The sequence below is a fragment of the Stegostoma tigrinum genome, chromosome 31 (genome assembly GCF_030684315.1).
Source record: "Stegostoma tigrinum isolate sSteTig4 chromosome 31, sSteTig4.hap1, whole genome shotgun sequence".
Taxonomy (NCBI): Eukaryota; Metazoa; Chordata; class Chondrichthyes; order Orectolobiformes; family Stegostomatidae; genus Stegostoma; species Stegostoma tigrinum.
The window spans coordinates 28,074,090-28,094,090 of NC_081384.1; the positions used below are offsets into that span (position 1 = coordinate 28,074,090).

Below are 20,001 nucleotides of genomic sequence, written 5' to 3' on the forward strand. Positions count from 1 at the left end.
CCTACTAATCTTCAGGGTGGATGGGTGTGGAGACGGGTGAAAACACCACATAAAACATCGTGCAGCACAGGTAATGGATTTATAAAAGGCAGTGCCTGGTACTGACAGCAGTTTACGCAATGTGTTATGAATCTCAAACCTCAAAGATTCTTTCCCTGAGATCACAGCTGAACAGTAGTTGACTGGAATGCTCAACCATAGTGGAATCAATAGATTTCTTTGAATTCTTGGTGAGTGGTCATTTTCCTGATTTTTTTTTCACTAGATCATATTCCAAGGTAGTGAGAGAAACAGGCAGGAAGAGGGTTCCAGCTCTAGTCTCAAATTTACTTTTTCTACTTCCTCTACTGCTCAAAGCAGCAGTTAAAATAGAGTTCAGTGCATATTCTGGAGTCTAGCTCAATTGTCTTTCTAAACTGGCTAACTCACAGGAAAACCTAGTTTCAATATCTTTAGATACAAATGGTTATAGCAGTGCATATGGTTTTTATTCATTCCTCACGAGTCTCTCAAAGCGTGCGTCAATCTGTGGTCAGGTAATCACTGCAGTCATTTTAGATCTGTGTTTGCTATTTTCCACAGACCATTTTAGTCCATGACAGGTCTCTGATACAAGAAAAAAAAAGTGATGACAGTTAAAATTCAATAGTCCATATTGAATTAATGTAACAAACTTTAAAGCTATTCAGGCTGTAAGTCACCAATTATAGCAGTCACTTGAGTTTAATGGCCAGGCTTCTCAGGAGGTTAGAAATTTGGTAGCTAAGGAGAGGGAAGAACTCCTGGATTTAGCAGGTAGGTGTTTTTCTAGCATTTCATGTCCTTTGGAAAGGAGGAAAGGGAAAGATGATATTAATTGGGCCATTCAGCACAGTCAAAGGCTCTAGATGTGCATGAGACAATGCAGTTATATGTAATTAAGACCAGTTCAGACATGAAGCTTGGAAATTCCTTTTGAATGTAGGTACTATCACTGCAACAATGCAAACAATACAAGAGATAGGAGCAGGAGTAGATCATGTGGCACATCATAGCAGTGGCATCACTCAATAACCTCTTCAGCCTAAGCTTCACTTTCTGATTGCTCCTTATTGCCCCTGAGCGATCAAAAAGCCAGTACAATCTGACCTTAATTCAAACTAATGGTAGCACACTGACTGGGTAGAGAATTCCAAAAATACACAACCCTTTTGAAAGAAGTAATTTCACTGTCTCAGCTCCAAATGATCACCCTCTTATCCTGAGATTATGTCTCTATATTTTAGATATCCCAACCAGGATAAACAATCTGTCAGTATCTATGATAACGGGAACTGCAGATGCTGGAGAATCCAAGATAATAAAGTGTGAGGCTGGATGAACACAGCAGGCCCAGCAGCATCTCAGGAGCACAAAAGCTGACGTTTCTGGCCTAGACCCTTCATCAGAGAGGGGATGGGGTGAGGGTTCTGGAATAAATAGGGAGAGAGGGGGAGGCAGACCGAAGATGGAGAGAAAAGAAGATAGGCGGAGAGGAGAGTATAGGTGGGGAGGTAGGGAGGGGATAGGTCAGTCCATGGAAGATAGACAGGTCAAGGGGATGGGATGAGGTTAGTAGGTAGGAGATGGAGGTGTGGCTTGGGGTGGGAGGAAGGGATGGGTGAGAGGAAGAACAGGTGAGGGAGGCAGAGACAGGCTGGACTGGTTTTGGGATGCAGCGGGTAGAGGGGAAGAGCTGGGCTGGTTTTGGGATGCGGTGGGGGAAGGGGAGATTTTGAAGCTGGTGAAGTCCACATTGATACCATTGGGCTGCAGGGTTCCCAAGCGGAATATGAGTTGCTGTTCCTGCAACCTTCGGCTGGCATCATTGTGGCACTGCAGGAGGCCCATGATGGACATGTCATCTAAAGAATGGGAGGGAGAGTGGAAATGGTTTGCGACTGAGAGGTGCAGTTGTTTATCGCGAACCGAGCGGAGGTGTTCTGCAAAGCGGTCCCCAAGCCTCCGCTTGGTTTCCCCAATGTAGAGGAAGCCACACCGGGTACAATGGATACAGTATACCACATTGGCAGATATGCAGGTGAACCTCTGCTTAATATGGAAAGTCATCTTGGGGCCTGGGATAGGGGTGAGGGAGGTGGTGTGGGGGCAAGTGTAGCATTTCCATCCCCTATTCCCAATTCATCCGCCTCCGCCGCATCTGCTCCCAGGATGAGGCATTCCACTCCCGCACATCCCAGATGTCCGAGTTCTTCAAGGACCGCAGCTTTCCCCCCACAGTGCTCGAGAACGCCCTTGACCGCGTCTCCCGCATTTCCCGCAACACATCCCTCACACCCCGCCCCCGCCACAACCGCACAAAGAGGATCCCCCTCATTCTCACACACCACCCCACCAACCTCCGGATACAACGCATCATCCTCCGACACTTCCGCCATCTACAATCCAACCCCACCACCCAAGACATTTTTCCATCCCCACCCTTGTCTGCTTTCCGGAGAGACCACTCTCTCCATGACTCCCTTGTTCACTCCACACTGCCCTCCAACCCCACCACACCTGGCACCTTCCCCTGCAACCGCAGGAAATGCTACACTTGCCCCAACACCACCTCCCTCACCCCTACCCCAGGCCCCAAGATGACGTTCCATATTAAGCAGAGGTTCACCTGCACATCTGCCAATGTGGTATACTGTATCCATTGTACTCGGTGTGGCTTCCTCTACATTGGGGAAACCAAGTGGAGGCTTGGGGACCGCTTTGCAGAACACCTCCGCTCGGTTCGCAATAAACAACTGCACCTCCCAGTCGCAAACCATTTCCACTCCCCCTCCCATTCTTTAGATGGCATGTCCATCATGGGCCTCCTGCAGTGCCACAATGATGCCAGCCGAAGGCTGCAGGAACAGCAACGCATATTCCACTTGGGAGCCCTGCAGCCCAATGGTATCAATGTGGACTTTACCAGCTTCAAAATCTCCCCTTCCATCACCGCATCCCAAAACCAGCCCAGCTCTTCCCCTCCACCCACTGCATCCCAAAACCAGTCCAGCCTGTCTCTGCCTCCCTAACCCGTTCTTCCTCTCACCCATCCCTTCCTCCCACCCCAAGCCGCACCTCCATCTCCTACCTACTAACCTCATTCCACCCCCTTGACCTGTCCGTCTTCCCTGGACTGATCTATCCCCTCCCTACCTCCCCACCTATACTCTCTCCACCTATCTTCTTTTCTCTCCATCTTCGGTCCGCCTCCCCGTCTCTCCCTATTTATTCCAGAACGCTCACCCCATCCCACTCTCCGATGAAGGGTCTAGACCCGAAACGTCAGCTTTTGTGCTCCTGAGATGCTGCTGGGCCTGCTGTGTTCATCCAGCCTCACACTTTATTATGTCAGTATCTACTTGCCTTTGGAATCTTTCAATGGGAACACTTCTTGTTCTTCTAAATTCCAGAGAACATAAGCACGATTTAGTCAGCTTTTCAATATTTGTACAATTCTCTCTTTCTGCGGACCAACCTAATGAATTATTTCAGAGCAAATTATTGCAGATGCTGGAATCTATACTGAAAACAAAATATGCTGGAGATCACAGTGGGCCAGGAGCATCCATGGAGAGAAAGGAAGCTAGTGTTTCAAGATGAGATGACCCGCCAATCCGAGCAGAGAATAATCTCTGTGCTTCATATGCAAAGCTATCCATCCTTAATATGAGGCATCACGAGACTGTGATTTCTGTACTGCCATCCCTGTGAAATATAGGCCAGCGTGCCTGCCTGCTGGTAGCTGTTCTTGCAGTTTAAAGTTTTGAGTTCCTTGCATGAAGACGTCCAAATCTCTCTAAACATCAATATTTACTAATTTCAATGCATTATCGTTTGGGTCATTGGCCAGCTCCTCTGCTTGTTTTGGCACACGCAAGTATCTTGGGAATCCTGTCATGTTCTCATACAGTTTGAGGACGTGCTGTCATCCCAAAAGTTGTAGAGACAATTTTGGGAGATGATGCAGCTGTTTGTATTTCCAGACATGCTGCTACAATGAAAGATCGAATTCCCAAGACCTTCATGTCAAAGTACATTCATGAGATTTGCACAGCAGCTTGAATTTGTGACCACACTTCACAGATGTGTCCATTCTTTTCAAATCATACTTTTTAAGATTTCTATAACCAATGATATCATGGTGAAGGCAATTTCTGTTGCAATTTCTAAAAGGAAGGAAGCATGTGAGAAGACAGAAGGAGAACAATTATTGAAAACAGCGATTTTTGCCAGGATAGCATCTTATTTGAAATAGTTGATGTTAAAGTAAGCTTGACAAGGATTTGAAGTCACAAAGCAGAAAACAAATTCACAGTGAAGGTAATCATGGAATCGCTACAGTATAGAAGCAAGCCATTCAGCCCAATAAGTCCACACCAGCTCTCTTCACTTTCTGATTGCCCCTGAATCCCTGAGCGATCAAAAACCTGTATAATCCAACCTTAAAATTAAACTACTGTCACAATCGAGTAAAGCTAGCTACAAAGGCCAGAGTTAAGCCAAGGGAACCCTAGCAGGGATGATGGTGGGCCAACAATGGCATGGGTTTCTGAGGGTAAGGGGCATAGTGGTGGAGAGGGGTAGTTTGGGACCATTTCAGATATGAAGTTTGGAAATTTGGAAAGCACAGCTGAAATTGATCCGTTGGGAGAAGTATCCACAAAGAAAAGAGAGGACAAGGTCACCAGGGCTGACACAGGAAGTCAGGGACAACGTAAAACACATACAATGTGATAAAGATTAGTGGGAATCCTTTAAAAACCAGCAGAGGAAGACTTAAAAAGCAATACGGGGGAAAATGTGGCATTCAAGGATAAACTAGCTAGTACTATAAAAGAAGATTGCAAGAGTTATGTTTACATACATAAAGAAGCAAGAGTGGCCTGCTGGAGAAGTAGCAATGGAGAACAAAGAAATGGCAGAGGAACTGAATCAGTACTTCGCATCGGTCTTCACAGTCCAAAACACCAACAGCATACCAGAACTTTGACAGTGTTGGGGGAAGAGGTGAATGCAGTGGCCATCACAAGGAGAAGGTTTTGGGGAATGTGAATGATCTGAAAGTGGATAAATCATCATGATTAGATGGACTACACCCCAGAATTTTGAAGGAGGTGCTGGGGAGATTGAGGAGTCATTAGTGGTTGCCTTTCAGAATCCATGAAGTCAGGGAGTGCAACAGAGGACTGGGAAATGGCTAATTTAACATTCCTGTTTAGGAGGGGAGAGAGGCAGAAGCCTGGAAACTACAGGCCAGTTAGACTGACCTCAGCCATTGGTAAGATTTTAGAGTCCATTATTAAGGATTAGATTTTGGAATACTTGGAAGTGCATGGTAAAATGGAATTGAGTCAATATGGCTTCATCAAGGGGAGGTCATGCCTGACAAAGCTATTAAAATTCTTTGAGACAGTAAAAAGTAATTAGACAAAGAAGAGTCAGTGGAGATGATCTATTTGGATTTCCATAAAGCCTTCAACAAGGTGCCCACAGGAGGCTGCTAAATAAGCTAAGAGCCCATGGTGTTGGGGCAGTTTACTGCATGTTTTCTGACTGGCAGAAGGCAGAGAATAGGGATGAAGAGTTTTTTTCAGGATGTCAGCCAGTGACTAGCCAAATTCTGCAGGGGTCAGTTTTGACCCACACTATTCATTGTTATACATGAATGGCCTGTATGAAGGATCTAAGGGCATCATTGCAACGTTTTCAGATAACACAAAGATAGCTGGAGAGATGGTAGTGTTGAGGAAGTGGGGATTCTGTGGAAGGACTTATACTGGTGAGGAAAGTGGGCAAAGAAGCGGCAGATAGAATACAATGTGGGAAAATGTGAGATTATGCACTTCGGTAAGAAGATTAGAGGCATAGACAATTTTCTAAATGGGGAAAGGTTTCAGAAATCTGAAGCATAAAGAGACTTGGGAATCCTAGTTTAGGAAATCCTTAATGTTAACATGCAGGATCAGCTGGCAGTTTGTATTTGCCTTCCTATGTTAGTATTCTTTTGGAGAGGGCTGGAATACTAGAGCAGACGTGCACTTCTGAAACTGTATGATACTCTGGTCCAACCACATTTGGAATAGCGTGGGAAATTTTGGGCCCCATATCTAAGGATGGATGTGTTGGCTTTGGAGGTTGCCCAGAAGAGGTTTATAAGAATGATCCTCGGGCTGAAAGGCTCATCACAGGAGGTGCAGTTCTATTTAATTTGACCCTGGGTCTGTATTTGATGGACTTTAGAAGCATGAAGGGACATGTCATTGAAACTTACAAAATACTGAGAGCCCAAGATGAAGTGGATGTCAAGAAGATGTTTCCACTAATAGGAGGGACCTGGACCCAAAGGCACAGCCTAAGAGTGAAGGAATAACCCTTTAGAACTGAGATGAGATGGAGATTTTTTTCAGCCAGAGGGTGGTGAATTTGTGAAACTCATTGCCATAAAAGGCTGTGGAAGCCAAGTTATTGAGAATCTTTAAGCTGGAAATAATTAGGTTCTTGATCAGTATGGGGATCCACGTTTATGGGGAGAAGGCAGGAGAATGGGGCTGAGAAACATACCAGCCATTATCAAGTGATGGACTAAAAAGGCAGTTCAGCTCCTTTATCTCACAGTTTTATGCCCTCTGAGAGAGAGAGAGACAACTAGCAGAGATTTAATTTGAGAGTCAACACAACTCAAGTGAAGTTGAGAAGGTGGCACCATTATGGTAACTGCAGCTGGGATAGGAATTGAACTATGCTTTGTTGGTATCACCATGTTGCAAACCAGACTCCAGTTAACTAGCCCCCAACTTTGACGCAAGGTTGGCAGAAAGCTGTCCCTAACTTAAATTTATTTGTTCATTTTAAACCACAAACTCCCAGTTGTTTCAAAAAGATGGGAACCTGCAACTAGAACTCAATGTTGCACATGTTTCTAAAAGCTTATCTTGCTGAACTAAAGTTGAACGTTGTTTTCTGCCTGAACTGAAAAGTATTGCACAAGTTGCAGAAACTTAAATCATGCTTCTACTTTACTCCTGCATCAACTTGATGTACAATATTCATTATTATGCCTGAATATTTAGGACAAAGGGTAGAAAATCATTCTCTTAATTCCACATCCCATGAGGAATAATTTAAAAGGGAATAATTTAAAAGTGAATTGTAGTCCAGACACATTAGTGCCCTGTACTGATTTATAGAAAGTAATTTAACTTCCTTGTAATAAATGTAGTTTGCCTATATACTCATTAATTTCTATTTGTATTTCTAATAATTAGTTACCTTTTCATGATTTTTTTTCTTTTTCCTAGTGGACTGTATATATATTTCAAAAGTTTGAATTCCATTTTCATCATCTGAGTATTAATTTTGTTTTCACGCAATTGATTTGTAGTGACATAGATTTAATTCTAAAAATTGTTGCAGATTCTTAGGATATGATTGATAATTAGTTTCTTCTAATTAAAACAGCAGCACTTTGTTTTTAGAATCCCTGCAGCATAGAAGTGGCCCATTCAGCCCATCGAGCCCACACTGACCTTCCGAAGAGCATCCCACGCAGAAAAACCTACCTACTGTATCCCTGCATTTTCCCATGGCCAATCTACCTAACCTGCACATCTTTGTAAGCCAGAAACTGGAACACCCAGAAGAGATGCAGACATGGGGAGAATGTACAAAACCCACACAGCTGACCAAGGCTGGAATCAAATCCAGATCCCTGGTGGTGTGAGGCAGCAGTGCTAATCACTGAGCCACTGTTGCTGCCCATTTTGGAGAGGGCAAGGATAAAATTAAGTCCAAAGCTTTGAATAATTTTCACCGCAACCCCTACATTCTCCAAGTACAAAAGACTTGCATTGAAATTTCATTTTTCATATCCACCGAATATTTCAAAGCACTTATAACCAATGGCATAGCCCCTGGTTGGATCACATGAAAAGCAACAGCCAGGTTTGCACACAGCAAGATGCCACACATAGCAATGTGATGATAATCTGATAATTTGTTTTTGTGCTGTTGATTCATTGACTAATATCGACTGGGTTTTACATAGAGAATATAGAACAGTACAGCACAGTGAAGAGGTTTTTTTGGGATACCTTCCCTGCTCTGCTTCAAATAGGATCTCTTCTGTCGACTAGGGTAGGCAGATTGGGCTTGATGCCTGACCAGAAAGGCAGCATCTTCAGCAGTGTAGCATTCTCCCAGTAATGCAAGGGTGGGCCAACCTAGATTTGGTATTTGATATGGATTTAACCTGGGACTGGAGATACGAGTGCTACAAGTTAACCCACTGGCAATAGCTAGCATCCAAATGTAGGTTTCCAAAAAAATATTTCTTCAGTATATCAGCCTCACCCTTACATTTGTTCTGAACAAATTGGTCATTGAGCTGTTTGGATTTACTAGAATTTAATGTGAATTTAAAAGCAAGATCTGACCATTGCACTTTGCTTTTAATAGTTACTGACCAATTACACTCAATATTGAACGCTAGAATTAATGTGTGCACGAATGCAAGAGGAAGCAGAGTTAGATTATTTACCGTCTGAACTTTGGAGCTGTTTCTAAGGACTCCTATTTGCTACTTGTCTGGAATGTATATGTTCTCAGATGTTAGTGATCAAACCTAGAAACTGCTGGAATTGTTTTGTGTAGAAAAAGCTTTCATATACATACCGTATTAAGTTGTTTATTTTAGGTCACACTACACTACAAATTGTTAGTATTTTTTGTACAAATTTGTACTCCAGTCTTTTAAACTTGATATAAATTTTGTTGATTACTGTTAGACTGTAATAAACTGTTGTTTAATTCGGTAGCAATGTCTAACATGACTATTCATGTTCCTGGATGCATGAAAAAGAATGAGTAATAACCATCTGGTCCATAAATCCTTTGGAATATAGATCCGTAAAACTTTGAACTCAATTAATCCAACCTACAGTCCTGTAACTTCCATGGAAAAGCAAAATAATTAACAATTCAGAAAAATTTGGGCAACTTCCTGTGTGATCTAAGAATGCAAATAAGCATGTTCTAGAAAACGTCTGTGCAAACTCATGTTTTATAATTTGAAATGTCTTGTCTCTCTGAAGAACTCTATTATAGATCAGACCAAGCCCCCTCAAAAGATATTCAGAAGGGAGTCTATACTCTAAGTTTTTCTTATTTTAAATGGAAGTGTAAGGTAAGTGTTCTAGAAGCAATTCTATTGGTCAAGTCATTGAATGTTAAGCAAAACACACTATTTTTACACTACAGTTAAAATACAGATGAAAAAGGCTTAATTTTAACACTAGCAAAATGCTTGACAAAATAATAGATATATTAACTATGCTCAATTAACAGTTCTAATATTGTAATTTCTGCAATCACACCCTTGGCCATGGCACATTCAGTAAAATAGATTGTCTCACATGTAATTCTAGCAGCAGGCAGAGAACCCCAGCTTTTAGTTATGACAGAGAGGAATTAAAGCTTCCACATCCAACTTCAAGAACCCAGCAACTGCTACATAAAGGCTAAAAAAACCTGGTTCTGTGTGAACTTCACCCCACCCATTCAAGCTGCTTATATTGTTCCAACTTAAAAGCAAAGTTTCATAAGCTGTTTACTTTATTGGCTTTGGAACAGACTTCTCAGCACCTCTGTCTCACCCTTTCCTCATTTGAAAAACAAAAGGACAAAATACATCTCTGAAAGCCATATCGTTGCCACTACTCTCTTACAACTCCATGCATGCTGCAGTCCCTCTGCAGGGGCGTCTTTGAGGCAAGAGAAAAAATTAGGACCAGTATCACAAAAACAAATTTAGAAAATTTACACTTATTTGAAATAGGTTTCCAATCCTTCTCTCACTGATACAGTCTTGATAAGATACTTTTGCCATCACTTAAAATGCCTGAATCCTGTGTCTATTTCTCCACTGAAAACCACAAATGATTTGAGGCTAACCTGATTGCTAACAACCCTAAAACTGAGTATTACTTTATTCAAGTTTCGCTGGTTTGAAGGCTTAATTTCCAATGTAAAAATGTGTAGAGACCAAATCTAGATGTGTACTATGAAAGTGAACGTAACAAATTATGTACAATGCAAGGATAAATTTCTCCTTTTTATATTGTACAATTCTGGCTTAACTTCTATTTTTTACTATCAATTAACTGCAATACACGTTGGCAGCTTCTATTTTCTTTATCAATAATTGCTTGGTAGTCCACAAATTAAACATTGATAAAAGAAGACCAGAAGTTGAACATTCATCTTGTACTGACCAGATCTAGGATACAAAAACAGACTTGAATAGAGGGACACCATTTTATAGATCATAGAATCCCTAGAGTGTGGAAACAGGCCCTTTGGCCCAACATGTCCACGCCAAACTTCAGAGCATCCCACTCCCCCCATAACCCACACATCCCTGAATACTATAGGAAATTTAAGCATGGCCAATCCACCTAACCTGCTCATCTTTGGATTGTGGGAGGAAACCCATGCAAACACAGGGAGAACATGCAAACTCAACACAGACAGTCTCCCAAGGATGGAATCGAACCCAGGTCCCTGGTGCTGGGAGGTAACAGTGCTAACCACTGAGCTACCATGCCACCCACACTGGAACAATAGAAGCAGCATGAATTATAGAATGAGAACGGGATTGCTGATTGGTTGGGCTACCATTGACAGGGAAATACAGCAAGAGCAGTTACCTGTCAATCTTATTTCTCAGACCACACAGGTAGATTTTAACTGGTCAGGGTATTGCTATGAGGATGCAGCACCGATTGGTTGTCTCTGCAGTCCCCTCTTTTGAAAAAGGCTCCCTTTTTTGTCTTAAAGTATTTATGCATGTGGCTTTCCAACATGTACAAATACATCACACTGCAAGCTTGACTGATGACCTCAAATTTGGTTTCCAGTAGCACAGTCCAGATTAATGAATTAATGATTTCCAGTAGCAAAATTTTAACTAATAGTGGGTGTGCTTTTTCTGAAACTTACAAATACAGGCTGGTTGAGGTTGAGTGGCTTATTGTCCACTGTGAATCTTTATCATTCTCCTAACCTCTAGTTAGATCTAGTATGTATGTCTTTCCAAATAAAGACACAAATTCAATGGAAACCTTTCAGGATTTATTTACTATGATGCTCTTAATCCAAATCCTAGTTGGGAATCTTAACATTGTAATACATAAATGTCCAGCCCTGAAATACCTCATTAGACCTATAAACCATAGCATTAGAAACACTAGCTTCCTCAGTACCTTCTTCATTCAAACATCCATCAACACATCCTGCTATTCTTTTCTCCCTCTTACATCTAAATTCCCCTTCAAATGCATTGAAGTTAATTGCCTCATCTATGATACAGGGTTCCACATTCTGTCCACTTCTTGGTAAATAAGTTACTTACTGTACTTGCTGTACGTTAGATTCAATGGAGCCATTATTTCAATGGCTGGAATAACCCAACCTACAACTGATCGCACTTTATCTCCAAATATTGAGGGATGCTTGTCACAAAGATCCGTTACTCCAGTGTGTCCAGGAATTGTGTTGTACTCTTTGAGCCAATTTCCAGTAATAAGGTGGTAACTTAAATGGGGACATTTCTCCACCTGGCAGAACCACGTCATGTCAATGACTCCCGAGTGCACTATTTTCATTCTCGTGACTTAGTAAGAAGATCAAGTCACATCTGTTGATTCTGGAAGTGATTTGAAGTTGGCCACAGAGATTGAGAGTCAAGGCAGGCTGCTTAAAAGGTCTGGCAGCATCTGTTGGAGGGGGAAGGACTGTTCTGAGCAAGGGTCACCAGACCTGAAACATTAACTCTGAATTTTTCTTCACAGGTGCTGCCAGACCTGATGAGCTTTTCCAGTAATTTCTTCTGTTTTTGTTCCTAATTTACAGCATCCACAGTTTTTTTTCAGCTTTTATTAGGCTACTTGAATAGTTCACCTGAATATTCTGCGACTAATCACAAAAATATTAAGGTCTGTTAAACCCTCTTCCCATCAGCACTTATGCACTCTCTCCCTCTCCCTACTCGCCCCCACCCTAAACACTCTTATCTCCCATATCCACGTGCATCATTCATGGCCATTCGGACATTATGTACTTTGTGCAGAATCATTGAGATATATAAACAACTGTTGCAAGTTTTGAAACATTCATGAATAAAGACATCCATTTGTAAATATTATTTGGAAATAAAACTGCTGCTCTTACAACCTTATTACAAGTGCCAGTCTGCCATTGCCATTCATATTTCAATAACTGAATCTTTACCCAACTTCATACTTTATTAATAATGTCCAAATGGATGTACAGACATTAGGAAGATTAAAAAAAAGTTTACTTACTTATAACTTCCTAATGATGCCAAACAATTAAAGCCTACAATGCACTTCAGCCTTTGTAAACAGACTCGTCTGAGGGCCTTGGTTCAAGTCAAACTGCTCCTGAGGTGTGTCATAATGTGTTTGAACAGGTTCACCACAAATCTCTCCAAAGTAGTTGGAGATAGTCTATCTACATTGTGGGTTCAAGACTCACCCGTCTCAGATGTCTCATTGTATGTCCAGACAGGTTGATTAATTATCAAACAGACACCTGCTGAGCCAATCTACAAGTGAGTCTTAGACCTCTGTCAAGCTTTTGGAATGAAATGATGCGTTGACTCCCAGGACCATGTTCCACTTGTCACTTAAGATTTCTGGAGTCGGCCTGATTCTGCAAAAAACTTGGCCTTTTGCACTGGAGATCAGTTGCTAAGTTTTTTTTTGCATTTTTTCTGTATTGTAAATTGCAAAAAAAATCTGATCATGCTCTCATTGAAACTCAGCAAGAAGTTGTGATGAGCAGTATCCCTATATTGGATTTGCATAGGAGTCCAGCATTCATTTCATTGCTCAGTGAATCACTTCATTTAATGCCTATTGTTTCTTTATGAGAATGTAATGAATTCACTGAAGAACATTCGGTCTTTCTCACAATTTTACACAATTAAATCTTCCCCAATAGCCTTTGGAATGACCTTTTATTAAAAGCTTTCTGGATAATTCTATTTTCTTCTTTTTATTATTAGATAAGGGTCAGTTGAATTAATTGAATTCATTGATCAATTAGATTAATTGACTTAATTAACCAGATTAATTGATTTGACCATTTAATTTAATTAACTAATGTAACTAATCATGTTAATTGATTTGAAAAAAATACATTATTTGATTTAAGCAATTAGATTAATCTACTTAATAAATTTGATTGCAATCAACTAAGTTAATCATTTGGTTGATTAATTTGATTAACTGATAATTAATTAGATTAATTGATTTTACTCATGGGTTGTATGTCAGCTTTACTACATTTTTGACCTTCAACAGGCTGTCCATCAGCATATAAATATAAAATAAGCAAGTTTGTAAACTTCAGACCCTGACTGAGTGTTGTAGACTGGTGCACTCTAAGGTCCAGGACTATGCGCTAAAGCTTGGGGCAGCCACTGCCAAGGTGTGGTGGGAAAGACCACTGTATGAGACCCCTCATCCAGAATAGAAAAAAGGGCCCTATCTGGTAACTGGGCCCAGCTGGCGCCTTCCCCAACTGGTCAGGGGGCCAACGGGGACTGTGTGGGGAGACGACTGCCGGGGTGTTTTCTTTGCTTTATTTTTCTTTCTCTTGTTTTTTTTCCTTTAGTTGGTGTACGTACCCCTGGGTAACCTGGAGTGGCTTGCATGACTGGGTAGGTGTATAAATGTTTTATTTTTTGTATATTCTATGAATAAAGTATATTTTTTTTTCAAATTTAAAAAAAAACTTTTCTAAACTTCAGAAAGTGATGCCTTAACACACAGAAATATCTCCTAAGCATTTTTCTTTCCAAGTAATGTTTAATGGCACTGGATGCTAATGTAATTGAAAGGTTTGGCAAGTTTAATATTATTGGAACTTGAAATTAAAGTTTCATGTGTTGGATATCAGATTCCACTCTGGCCTTGATCAATCCCTCTCAAGTCAGTATTACTGCTAGTTATCCAGCCTTTTGTGCCTTCCAATTTTAAGTTACAAGGTTACCAACATAGTAGTTGTTCTTACAGATATTTTGTGGTGTTTAGATTTTAGTTATGAAGTAATAAGAAGTGATCATGAAAATACCAGCCACCTATAACCAAGTTTGTATACAGTATGCCAGTCAGTTCTTGAGAGTGGGTGGTGATTTTCCTTTTTAGAAACAGGTTTACCTTCTTATGACATCGAGTTCAACAGAATATTGTAGCTTTTTCATGTCTCGTCAAGAAGCTGGTACTGCAGTCAGCTGGATAGCTGGCCTCTGATACAAAGTGCTGCTGATAGTGTGGGTTCAATTCCTGCACTGGCTGAGGTCCCTACGAAGATCCTCCCTTGTTAGTCTGTACCTTGCCTGTGTGGTGTAGTGGTCCTCCTCACTGCTAGTTTTCTCTCTCTACTGGGACTATAGTAATTTTACTTTTCTCATACCTAACTGAATGAACACATAATATTACCTCCATGACAACTGTGACAATGAGGCGACTACTTTTATACTGAAGCATTACAAGTCATGATATCTTTGAAGAACAGTGCCTGCGTAGCCTGGAATCTGCACCATAACACAATTCTCTGCCTCCAGAGAGAGAAGGAAATTGCACTCCATGATTCTTTGGTTGTCTGTAACAACAATGAATTCATGATAACTAATCTAGATCCTATCATAACTCATTGCACTTGTTACAAGTTACATACGCTCATACATATGGACCAGTTCTGCACAAGCAAAAGGAATATGTTCTGGCCTTGGAGATATTAGGAACTGCAGATGTTGGAGAATCTAAGATAAGAAGGTGTAGAGCTGGATGAACACAGCAGGCCAAGCAGCATCAGAGGGGCAGGAAAGCTGACGTTTTGGGACTAGACCCTTCTTCAGAAAATGAAGGTTCTAGGCCCGACTCGTCAGCTTTCCTGCTCCTCTGCTGCTTGGCCTCCTCTGTTCATCCAGCTCTACACCTTCTTATCTCATGTTCTGGTCTTGCATCATTTTTAATTACCCAGCAGCTTGGGTAACTTTTTTATAGGTCCCTTTCTCCAAAAAATCTCCGTCAACCAGAGTTGACTTGTCCACCAACAGCATTCTCTTCTCCTGTGGCATAAATTGTTGGAATTGGTGGAAATGTGGTATTTTTGTGTTCGTCCTAATGATTGTAAGATGAAACTTCTGGGCAGTGTTTCTCTCTTTTTCAGGCAAAATTCTTTCTTCAGGAGGGTTGTAACCTATGACAATGCACAACCAGTGAAGGATATTGAAGAGGACAGTATAAATGGATTCAAGCTGCAATTGGATGCATTTCTACAAAAGTGAAGGGGAATGTGATATGCTAAGTATATGGGCTTAATCCACCAACAGGCAGGTGGGCCTTCTTGATAGTAAAGACAATTCTTGTAAAAACCGAAAGAACTGCGGGTGCTGTAAATCAGGAACAAAAACAAAGTTTCTGGAGAAGCTCAGCAGGTCTGGCGGCATCTATGAAGGAGAAAACAGAGTTAATGTTTCAGGTCCAGTGACATTTTCTCAGAACCCTCAAGTAGTTCTTGTGTTCTTTTTATCTGTAATGTGAACTATTGTTATTCATTGTTGATCAGCTTTGCTGAACATTTTCCTTGTTTAGCTTGCTAGGCAGATTTTAGTTAGTGTCTGATTTCAAAAATCCTTTAATTTTTCAAAAGCCTTACCCCGCCCACATCTCTCTTCTGCCCCCCCCCCCCCCCCCTTCAACAGTTGAATCTGATCAGTTTAGGCACATTGTTTCACAAGTGCTGGCAACTATGTGCCAGTAAGCGAGAGGCCAAGAATAATACTGAGGGGAGCTAAATCTTACCCTGCGCAGATGCCCTGTAAAGTAATGCAAGCAATAAATTGCAAGTTTTGGCTTTGACCACTTAAGTTATAACCTGAATCTGGATTGCTTGGTTGTTCATTTTTAACCAGAAGAATAGCCAGTTCTTCTGGCCAGTCTATCCATATGGATGATGATGGGATAGTGTAGGGGGAGGGGCTTAGATGAGTTCACAGGTCGGCGCAACATCGAGGGCCGAAAGGCCTGTTCTGCGCTGTATTGTTCTGCCTATCTATCTATCGAAGTACAGTAGCTTATTTGGCATAATGATTAAAGAATTATTGTGTAATTTCATTGGCATTTGCATCGGTTGAATAATATGAGTCATTTGTGACTCCCAAGCTGAGCGGAAACCAGGGGACTTATTAGAGCCAAACACACTAATTGACTGCTTTTCATTTTAAAAACATCTTTTAAGGGCTTCTCTCTATTATGTCATTCCCAACATTGTGATCATATTTATGTGCTGGTTTATAAAATTGTGCTCACTTTGTTGGTATTGCTTATAGATTGCAAGTATAGGTGTCAAATATTTAGTTCTTGCAGTGGTCAGAAAGACACAGTAACAAAGCACTAAAAAAAAATCTATTTTCCCGTAAGCAACAAAATCCCATGAGAACTGGAACTTATTAAGTGTAATATACTGGCGTAGTAGTGATAAAAATTAATCACATCTTTGTGTTCAGTAAGTTAGGAAATGCCAGTCATGCAAAATGGAATAATTCTCTCCTTTTGGACTGCCTTACAACGTAGTACCAGTCAGATGTTGATAAGTTCTAAGGCAGTATCAGATAGGGGAAAGGATGCTAGTAAAAGAGAAGTTCAGCAGTTTGAATCCTATGCCAGGAGTACAAAAAAATCACTCACCAACACCTTTTCAATGGCGATTTATGAATGGATAATAAATGCTGACTGAGCCACTGTTGCCCACAGCCTGTAAATTAATCGATAATATAAAGCCCTTCCCTCCCCACAACTACATCAGAGCAATTGATACTTTTACTTTGCGTTTCCAGAAGTGCTGCCAGTCTAGTGATGTGATATCCCTTCTGTGAAATTTTGGATTCTGTTTGAAGTGATCCTCTAGAAATTTTGTAAACTTGAGTTATCTTTTTAAAACTTCTGATAAAGTAAATGCTATTGTCCACTCTCAAAATATGAAAATTTAGCCCTGTAAGCATAACCGCAGTTTGGTTTTAACAGCATGTGGTTTTGCCAATTCTGCTTAGGATTCCATTTAGGAACTGTAGCACAATTTAGTGGTAACCTGTGTCTGGCAATTTTTAGTAAGAGTATTGATATCCATATTAACTCAACATTATCTGTAGACATCTCTCGTTGAAGTCTTCATGTTGGCATTTCATTTCAACTGGGATTGAAGCTTCTATTTCTGGCGAATCAGCTACAAATAATCCCAGTCCCTGTTGCATGAATTTTTCTGCTGTTTTGTTGTGATCTTGATCCTAAGTAAAGCAATCTGTGTACAGTGTTGATCTTCGAAGTAGCCTGGCTGGTTACAAACCAGAAAATGCCAACCAAGACTATTACACAAAGTATCAGGCATATACCCGTGTTACTGACTACTATTGTCTGTTACCCAAGCCATTCTCTGCAACTGCTTCAGGTTTGCAGAATAGCTTGAATCCTTTGACTGTGTTGACTTTGAGTAATTGAAATTTAAATATTCATGTGACTGCTCCAGAGCAGATGACATGATTTGCTCTCAAAATGTTGAAATTTACGAAAGACCCAACCATGAAAAGAAGACTTTTACCATTATCTAAATAGGTGTGGGTCAGCATCAAGCTTTAATGATTTCCAAACATTCTTGGCTGATTTCAGAAAGAAGCATACTCTATTGAGATCAGCTACTTTGTGATTTAAACAATTGTTTCATACTAGCAACTTGATTTCATTATGCTGAAGGAACTACTTAATTGTTCCTCACCTGTGGAAAAATCTTCAAGGCTTGATTTCCAAAATCTCTGGTAGAACCACCATTGGACAATGGGTAATGTCTTATTACAAGTAATCTAGAGAACACAAACTGTTGAGAGAAGCGTTAAGTTTAGAACTAAGTGATTAAAGGTAAGAAATATCAATGTCTTTGCCAATTACCATCACCACCACTACATATGATTGTTGCTGCTGGCACATTGTTCTGGCAGGAACTTCTTTGAGTAGATTTTCTGCCACTAATGTTTCTTGTAATACTAATCTATGGGGCTTACTCATGTTAAGTAGTGAAGGAATAACCACGATACATCTATGGAAGAGACTTACATTGAGTAACAAGAAGCTATTTATTACATAATAATAGTAGTAGGATTACATTAACTTGAGATTGGTCAGCTAGCTGACCAATGTTATTATCTCCTAAAAGGTAGTAACTAGGTCCATACTATATGGTCGTAGGTTATAGAACTCATAATTTATGCCTGACTAGCTCCTCCTGAGAGATGATTTCTATATTAGTGGGTGTTTATTGCAAAGCTTTCAATTTAACCATTTCAGGCCACCAGGTTATATGCCATCACCCAAGTTGTTTCCTCCTTGTTTAAAGCGTTATACAATTGTTTGATAAGTAGAACTAGTTTACCAATGTATATTCACCTGCCCAATTTTCTGACTTTGTAATGTTTTTCTTTACTTAGATAAGTAGGTGGTTGTTTGATTGAAGATGATCAACTCAGATGTTGCTCTTTGTCATTTTGTGCCACTGGCTTTCTTGAAAATATTTTGCAGAACATGTTTGTTGCAGTTATTCTGTTTGGAGAATCTTGAAATTCTGCCAAACATGCCATGGGAGACAACTGAGTTAGTAAAAGAAGTCATCTTCTTCCCTTGACATTGTCACATGGTCTAGATCTTCCATTGGTATCAATGTTGTCAGTGCAGTAATGTGCAGAATTGGCAATGTCTTCTCTCAGCAATTTGTGTTCTCTAGATTACTTGTAATAAGATGTTACCCATTGTCCAATAGTGGATCTACCAGAGATTTTGGAAATCAAGCCTTGAAGATTTTTCCACGGGTGAGGAACAATTAAACAGTTCCATCAGTGTAATGAAACCAAGTTGCTAATATGAAAGTGTGGGGCTGGATGAACACAGCAGGCCAAGCAGCATCTTAGGAGCACTAAAGCTGATGTTTTGGACCTAGACCCTTCAGAATTTCAGGCCTAGACCCTCCATCAAGTCTAGGCCCGAAACATCAGCTCCACACTTTGTATTTCTTGGAATCTCCGTCATCTGCAGTTCCCATTATCTCTGCTAATATGAAACAATTGTTTAATCACAAAGTAGCTGATCTCAATTAGAGTATGCTTTTTCTGAGGTCAGCCAAGAATGTTTGGAAATCATTAAAACTTAATGCTGACCCACACCTATTTAGTTAATGTTAGAAGTCTTCTTTTGATGGTTGGATCTTTCATAAAATTTCAAGATTTTCAGAGCAAACCATGTCATCTGCTCTGAAGCGAAATTTTCTGATTTCTGGCTGACCTAAACATGGTTTGCAAACTGATGATCTTTATTTCATAAAGACACATTTTAATCCTTTCACTTCAAGGTATTGTTTGTCTGCCATATGTAATACCAGATTGGTAGGTCATAACTTTGTCTAAAATGAAGGACCGTCTGTCAGTTAGTACAGTGACACCCACTCCTGTATCAAAGCTTGAATTGACTTAGTTGAATTTTGTCAGATGGGCCATCCATTTTCTTTAAGAATGGCTGTAGTGTTTCTTTTAAAATAGGTATATCAGCATCTTATCAGGCATGTTCTAGTGCACATATATTTTAGGAGTCAGAATTGATTTCCAAATGGTATTTGGTATTACGTAATGATTTCTTTGCAGATGTGATCAGTATCATTTCTGTTGCTTAAAGATTGTTTCTAGTTTTTGCACTTTTTTTGAAAATGTCCCACTTGATGTTGTGGCATTTCCGTGCCTTTAATATTTTCTGTTGTAGTACATGAATTCATTTTAAAATGCAAATCATTCATTTTTAGTAGAAAGCTTGACGAGCTGTTAAAATTTTCTTCTTTCAGAAAAAAACTCCTGAAGCTTAT

The 20,001-nt window shown here is 40.3% G+C and overlaps 1 protein-coding gene across 2 annotated transcripts in view; it reads left to right on the plus strand.

Moving 5' to 3' along the window:
* LOC125466302 (gap junction gamma-1 protein-like) overlaps nt 1-20,001 on the plus strand; it is a 55,999-nt gene that overhangs the window by 5,559 nt on the left and 30,439 nt on the right. Inside the window, exons 2-3 of one of the 2 annotated variants that reach the window (XM_059638746.1) lie at nt 13,717-13,762; nt 15,277-15,443. The gene's annotated coding sequence lies outside the window, so the exon portion shown is untranslated. The remainder of the gene's footprint in view (nt 1-13,716; nt 13,763-15,276; nt 15,444-20,001) is intronic. The other variant, XM_059638747.1, reaches the window with a different exon arrangement.